This window comes from Triticum aestivum, chromosome 4A (genome assembly GCF_018294505.1).
Source record: "Triticum aestivum cultivar Chinese Spring chromosome 4A, IWGSC CS RefSeq v2.1, whole genome shotgun sequence".
NCBI classification, from domain to species: domain Eukaryota; kingdom Viridiplantae; phylum Streptophyta; class Magnoliopsida; order Poales; family Poaceae; genus Triticum; species Triticum aestivum.
In genome coordinates this window covers 30,492,488-30,500,592 of record NC_057803.1, presented here as the reverse complement: position 1 = coordinate 30,500,592, position 8,105 = coordinate 30,492,488, and positions in this window count along the sequence as shown.

Below are 8,105 nucleotides of genomic sequence, written 5' to 3'. Positions count from 1 at the left end.
AGCGGCGAAGTCCGGCGAGGCGGCGCGAGAGGCGGGGCACTGCAGCGGCAGCGGCGGCGCGAGGGGTGGCGCGGGGCGGCGCGGTGCCTCGGGTTATAAAGGGTCGGGGCGGCTCCTGGCTTGGGAAAGGGGCGGTCAGCGCCGTAGGAGCGCCGGACTCCGGCGAGTCCATGACGTGCACGGGAGGAGGAAGGTGGCGCTGCGTCTGGGCCGTGGCCTGGCCTGGTGCTGGGCCGGCCCAGTCGGGAGAAGTTTTTTTTAATTTGTTTTCGAGACAAACAAAAGGGATAAAAACAAATAGAAAAAAATATATTATATAGGCATATAATATATCAAAATTTTCAGAAAAAGATTTTCTACAACATGGACATTTTAGTAAAATCCAATAAAATCCACACAAAATCAAATAAATCAAAGAGTGCTACTGGTCTATTAAAATCCACTAAAAATCATTTTAAAAAACCAAAATGATTTCAAATTAATTTTTCTCTAATTTTCTATTGTAGGGAACATGTTACCCTATTTTTCATGTATTTTATTTTTGGAGAAAAATAATTTGAATAAAACTCAAATAACTCCAAATCGAAAATAAATTCAAAAGAACTTTGGATTTAATTCTTTGAAACTCCCATCTCATATTTCATAGGTTTGAAGAAGTCATTTTATCTTCGCTTGTGAAAATCATTGGGTTGCATAAAGTTTCAGAAATATTCTCAAATGAAATTCAAATATTTTCAACACCCCTTGTCATTTAATTAAATGGAAGAAGTCATGTCATCTTCTCTCCTGGGTTTCGTGATGAAAAAGTATTTGAATTCATGGAGAGCAGAAAGCAGCTATGAAAGTTTGGGAAAGTCCTTTTATTCCCTCTCATTTAACTTTCAAAAGTTTTGAATTCACTCACTTTCAGACAATCAATCAAACAATCTATCAAATCTATCTATTTATTATAACATTCCAAAATTTAGAATTTTGGGATGTTACACAAAAGTTTCATCCACACAAAACTCAACAGGGACTCGTGAGATAAGTTAGTATAAACCAATGCAAAAACCTTATAATACTCTACTATAGCAAATCACTAAAATTATTATTCAACATTGCATACTAAATGCCTCTACATATTTAATAGTCCTATCCTCAAATAGAATCATTAAAGAAGCAAACATATGCAAACAATGCAAACATAACAGCGATCTGGCTAAACGGGATAGTCTGTAAAGAGTGCAGCAAGATTCATACTTCCCTACCTCCAAAAATTATGAAATAAAATTCCCACTCTAGTAAATATATCAGATCTTATTATGCAAAAGGTTTCAACATTTTATCGCATTCTGACTTTTCTAGGGAATTTTTGCAACAGCGGTAAACTTTCTGTTTTCAAACCGCAACATGTGGACTTGTAAAATAGGCATAGTAAAGGCTATAAATGCCATTTTTATTGAAATAAAAGATGCAAAACATTTTTATAAATAACATCAAGAAAATCCTAACAAAATAAATTTACTCTCCAAGCAAAACACATATCATGTGGTGAATAAAAATATAGCTCAAAGTAAAGTTACCGATGAACGAAGACGAAAGAGGGGATGCCTTCTGGGGCATCCCCAAGCTTAGGCTCTTGGTTGTCCTTGAATGTTACATTGGGGTGCCTTGGGAATACCCAAGCTTAGGCTCTTGTCACTCATTATTCCATAGTCCATCGAATCTTTACCCAAAACTTGAAAACTTCACAACACAAAACTTAACAGAAAACTCGTAGGCTCCGTTAGTATAAGAAAATAAATCACCACTTAGGTACTGTTGTGAACTTATTATTTATTTATATTGGTGTAATATTTACTGTATTACAACATCTCTATGATTCATACCCTCCGATACTACTCATAGATTCATCAAAATAAGCAAACAACACATAGAAAACAGAATCTGTCAAAAAACAGAATAATCTGTAGTAATCTGTAGGTTTCCAATACTTATGTAACTCCAAAAATACTGAGAAATTAGTAAATCCTAGGAAATTCGTTTATTAATATACTGCAAGTAGAATTGGTATTTTATCGCTCTCTGGTAAAAAATGAAAATTATCCTCGTGAGCACATACTTTCTGTTTTTTACAGCAAGATCAAATAACAATCACCCAAGAAGATCCTAAAGGCTTTACTTGGCACAAACACTAATTAAAACATAAAAACACAATCATAAAAGAAGATAGATGAATTATTTATTACTAAACAGGAGCAAAAAGCAAAGAACAAAAATAAAATTGGGTTGCCTCCCAACAAGCGCTATCGTTTAACGCCCCTAGATAGGCATGATGATTTCAATGATGCTCATATAAAAGACAAGAATTAAAACATAAAGAGAGCATCATGAAGAATATGACTAACACATTTAAGTCTAACCCTCTTCCTATGAATAGGTATTTTGTGAGCAAATAACTTATGGGAACAATAATCAACTAGCATAGGAAGGCAGAATAAGCATGACTTTAAAACTTTAAGCACATAGAGAGGAAACTTGATATTATTGCAATTCCTACAAGCATATATTCCTCCCTCATAATAATTTTCAGTAGCATCATGAATTAATTCAACAATATAATCATCACATAAATCACTCTTTTCATGATACCTAAGCATGGAATTTTTATTACTCTCCACATAAGCAAATTTCTTCTCATGAATAGTAGTGAGAGCAAACTCAACAAAATAACTATCATGGGATTGAAAATTGAAATCAAGATGACAAGTTTCATTGTTATCATTATTCTTTAAAGCATACGTGTCATCACAATAATCATCATAGATAGGAGGCATGCTTTCATCATAATAAATTTGCACATCAAAACTTGAGGGAGAGAAAATATCATCTTCATCAAACATAGCATCCCCAAGCTTGTGGCTTTGCATATCATTAGCATCATGGATATTCAATGAATTCATACTAACAACATTGCAATCATGCTCATCATCCAAATATTTAGTGCCAAACATTTTAATGCATTCTTCTTCTAACACTTTGGCACAATTTTCCTTTCCATCATACTCACGAAAGATATTGAAAAGATGAAGCATATGAGGTACCCTCAATTCCATTTTTTGTAATTTTCTTTTATAAACTAAACTAGTGATAAAACAAGAAACTAAAAGATTCTATTGCAAGATCTAAAGATATACCTTCAAGCGCTAACCTCCCCGGCAACGGCGCCAGAAAAGAGCTTGATGTCTACTACACAACCTTCTTCTCGTAGACGTTGTTGGGCCTCCAAGTGCAGAGGTTTGTAGGACAGTAGCAAATTTCCCTCAAGTGGATGGCCTAAGGTTTTATCAATCCGTGGGAGGCATAGGATGAAGATGGTCTCTCTCAAGCAACCCTGCAACCAAATAACAAAGAGTCCCTCGTGTCCCCAACACACCCAATACAATGGTAAATTGTATAGGTGCACTAGTTCGGCGAAGAGATGGTGATACAAGTGCAATATGGATAGTAGATAATGGTTTTTGTAATCTGAAAATATAAAAACAGCAAGGTAGCAAGTGATAAAAGTGAGCACAAATGGTATTGCAATGCTTTGGAACAAGGCCTAGGGTTCATACTTTCACTAGTGCAAGTTCTCTCAACAATAATAACATATTTGGATCATATAACTATCCCTCAACATGCAACAAAGAGTCACTCCAAAGTCACCAATAGCGGAGAACAAACGAAGATATTATGGTAGGGTACAAAACCACCTCAAAGTTATTCTTTCTGATCGATCTATTTAAGAGTCTGTAGTAAAATAACATGAAGCTATTCTTTCCGTTCAATCTATCATAGAGTTCGTACTACAATAACACCTTAAGACACAAATCAACCAAAACCCTAATGTTACCTAGATACTCCAATGTCACCTCAACTATCCGTGGGTATGATTATACGATATGCATCACACAAGCTCAGATTCATCTATTCAAACCAACACAGAGTACTTCAAAGAGTGCCCCAAAGTTTCTACCGAAGAGTCAAGACGAAAACGTGTGCCAACCCCTATGCATAAGTTCACGAGGTCACTGAACTCGCAAGTTGATCACCAAAACATACATCAAGTGGATCACATGATATCCCATTGTCACCACAGATAAGCACGTGCAAGACATACATCAAGTGTTCTCAAATCCTTAAAGACTCAATCCAATAAGATAACTTCAAAGGGAAAACTCAATCCATTACAATAGAGTAGAGGGGGAGAAACATCATAAGATCCAACTATAATAGCAAACCTCGCGATACATCAATATCGTACCACCTCAAGAACACGAGAGAGAGAGAGAGAGAGAGAGAGAGAGAGAGATCAAATACATAGCTACCGGTACATACCCTTAGCCCCGATGGTGAACTACTCCCTCCTCGTCATGGAGAGCACCGGGATGATGAAGATGGCCACCAGAGAGGGATCCCCCCCCCTCTGGCAGGGTGCCGGAACGGGTCTAGATTGGTTTTCGGTGGCTACGGAGTCTTCTGGCGGCGGAACTCCCGATCTATTATGCTCTCTGATGTTTTTAGGGTATATGGATATATATAGGCGAAAGAAGTCGGTCAGGGGAGCCACGAGGGTGGAGGTGTGCCTCCCTGCCTCGTGCCTCCCTTGAAGCTTCCCTGACGTCTACTCTAAGTCTCCTGGATTGCTTCCGTTCCAAAAATAAGTTCCGTGAAGTTTCAGGTCAATTGGACTCTGTTTGATTTTCCTTTTCTGCGATACTCTAAAACAAGGAAAAAAACAGAAACTGGCACTAGGCTCTAGGTTAATAGGTTAGTCCCAAAAATCATATAAAATAGCATATAAATGCATATAAAACATGCAAGGTTGATAATATAATAGCATGGAATAATCAAAAATTGTAGATACGTTGGAGACGTATCACCATGGAGTTGTGTTCTTTCTTTCTCTTGGCATAGACATCTATGTCATTCTCATGCTCTGCAGGGGCATTGATCCGCTTGGCCCATTTAGCAACTTTTGATTGGTACCTTGTACCTTCAGACACCCAAACAATCCTTCCATCAGGATAGAAATGAGTTGTAGAATAGAATTGCATAATGAGCTCATCATTCCACTTGATGAGTTTCTGACCCACATAAGTGTCTACTCCACATAGTCTGAAACTTTCATGCACTCCTAGAAAGTGGTCTTCATTGTTGTCGATGTACTTCCAGTCTTCCCACTTCATATCACAGACAATAGGCTTCTTATCTAGCAGAATAGTCTCATAGAAGTCCCGCAGCTCCTTGGTGTGAAACCTATAATCCACAACAGTCCTTCTCCTCACATCATATGGATCTTATTCTCTCCATAATCTAAGACCTGCATCTTTTCTAGTTTTCATATTTGTTGCCACTGGATGATTGTCACCATGGTCAGGGATCTTGCGCTTTAGCTTCCTAAGCACTTGGGCTTCAGGATCTTCTTCTTCTTCTTTAATCTCAAGCACTAGGGCCTTGTTATTTTCAGCAGATGGTATGTTCCTTATGCTCCTCTTTGGTGCAGTCTTGGGGGCTGGAGCAGAAGCTTTGGGGGCAGTCTTGGGCTTAGAAGGGACAGCCCTAGACTTGATGGCATCCCCCATCAGCTTTTGAGCTTTAGGTGCTGGTGCAGCATCCTCTTCCTCTTCTTCATCCTCATCAGAGGAGTGCTTCTCAAATTCTGCCATGGGATCCACTTTCTTGCACCATCTTCCTCTCTTCCTTTCCTTCTTCTTCTTGCCCTCACCAGTAGCCTCTCCACTAGTTGATTTGGAAGTTTCAAGAGTGGAGGCTCTGGCCTTTGACATGGGCACCCTCTTTGTAGGAGCCTTCTTGTTCAAACCAAGCTTTGTAGATGCAGGTGTGCCAAATTCCTTCTTGACAACCTTTTTCTTGGATCTGACCTCCTCCTCAGCAGCTACATAGTCTTCATCTTTAGAATAAAAAAAATTCTTTCTCATTTGCCTAGTAGCAGCCTTAGGCAGGTTGCTAGGAGTACTTCTGCTGCCTTCATCATAACTGCCAGAGGGACTAGTGCCCTCACTCAGATTCACCTGCTCTTCAGACCTGTTCTAGCTATCACTCTGATCTGACATGACTGATACTACAAATTGATTGTTGACCCTACGAATAGTTATAGATGAGATAGAGTGGATGAGCATCACAAAGTCCAGAGATTTTGCAAAACATATGAGTCGAAAAAATAGTATTAGTTTTCCACAGAAAGCATTTCGGAGCTACCGATTTGTTAAACTCGGTGACACCGAAGCAACTTTTGGAGTCTAAACTAGTGGAATCGGTCAGACCGAGACACAGTTCGGTGACTCCAAGATCGCTAGGGTTTCACTGAGAGTTGAACCCGGTCACACCGATTTGCAAGTTTCGGTCAGAACGAAAATTGCAAGTGTAATGGCCTAAGCCAAATCGGTGAGACCGATTTCCACAACTTACTCGGTCTGATATGAGTTCGGCGGAAACCTAACCCTAAATTTTCAAATCAAAACTAATCTAAATGAATTTTTTATTGGATAGATTGATATCATACATGGTCAGAAACATGGCATTGACTTTGTGCTAAGAATCGGAGATGATGATAGCACAAAGGTTCGAACTCATACCCTAACTTGGCGATGAGCTCGCTACGGCGGCAATGGCGGTGTAGAATTCCGTTGAAGGCGACGGAGACCAGCGGCAGGAGGTCGCTGGCGATGAGAGGACGATCTGGAGACCCGAGTCGGCAGAGCAGGATACGCGCGGACGAATAGTTTTTCGAGAAATTTCCAAAATTTGACCCGTCGGTATATATATCCTGACCCCATTGACATGACCGAGTGGAACAACTCGGTGTGACCGAATGGTTCTAATCGGTTGCACCGAGATTGAAAATCTAGATCAACTCAGTGAACTTGGTTTGACCGAAAAGGATGAATCGGTCAGACCGAAATGCTCAAAGAGGTTTTGGAAGTTTAAGTCTATGGCGAATCGGTGACTCCGAGTGCTCCTCACCCAGAGGGTTCGAATCTGACTTGATCAAACTTTGTGATGTAGCATGAATGGAGTTTGAGTCTAGAAAAGCATAGATAGATAGAGGAAGTTCTTAGGCATTCTTGTCCATCCATTTGGCAAGAGAAGAAGAGCCACACAATCAAGGCAACAAATGGATGTCCTAGAATGAGAAAAATATGCAATCAACATGCTCAGACAATAAAATGGCAAGTTAAATATGTGGAAAAATATGCACAAACACTCTAGCATCTATCAAGCAATTGGCGATGACTAGGTCATCTATATATGATTATATTGACTTAGGAGTCAACTGAGAACATTCGATCATAGGTCATACTCATCGTTTAAGCACAAGCGAGGTTACCACTTTTATATAAAGCGTTGTTGTGTTCACACCTTTAGAGTTGCTTTAGCTCAATCCTTAGAGTAAAGCTCCCCCTAGATGTGATATCCCCCATAATAGGGATGAACTAACCTTGGGTTTTGTCGATGATGACTTCAGGTAGATGTTGAAGATGTGGATGCTCAATGTTGATGTAGATCATTTGGAGCAATCCATTGGAGTGAGTTGCACTTTCAATACCTACACGGGTTTGTCCCACAAGGAACAAACAAGGATATCCATAGACATAGAGTGAGGTTCACACAAGATGATGTCCATGAAAGCGTTAGGTTACCTTGTCCCTTGTCTTACCAACAAGAGGGTTTGTGACTCCTTGAACTAGTGCAAGATGTGAAACTTGTTTGCACTTGTTCTCACCAAAATGATATGAGTGAAGTATGTTGGCGGAGTCACCCTCAAGAACTCCCTAGTTCTTCTTCTTCAGGATCCACATCAACTTGATGGGAATCCTTGGATTTGTAGTTGTACTCGATGAAGTAGAACTTGATGTAGTCTTGGGAACCCACTTAACCAAGGCCTTGGGAGCTTCTTCAAATGCATCAACCTCCTCTTAAAGCTTGTCCTTGCCTTTTTGCTTGTGGTCTTGTGATGGAAGATCATCTTGAGCTTGTGTCCCCTTGAAATAAGTAGGGTCATACTTCTCTTGTTGAGGAAAAAACTTCATCTTGGGGTATTGATATTCTTCCCACTC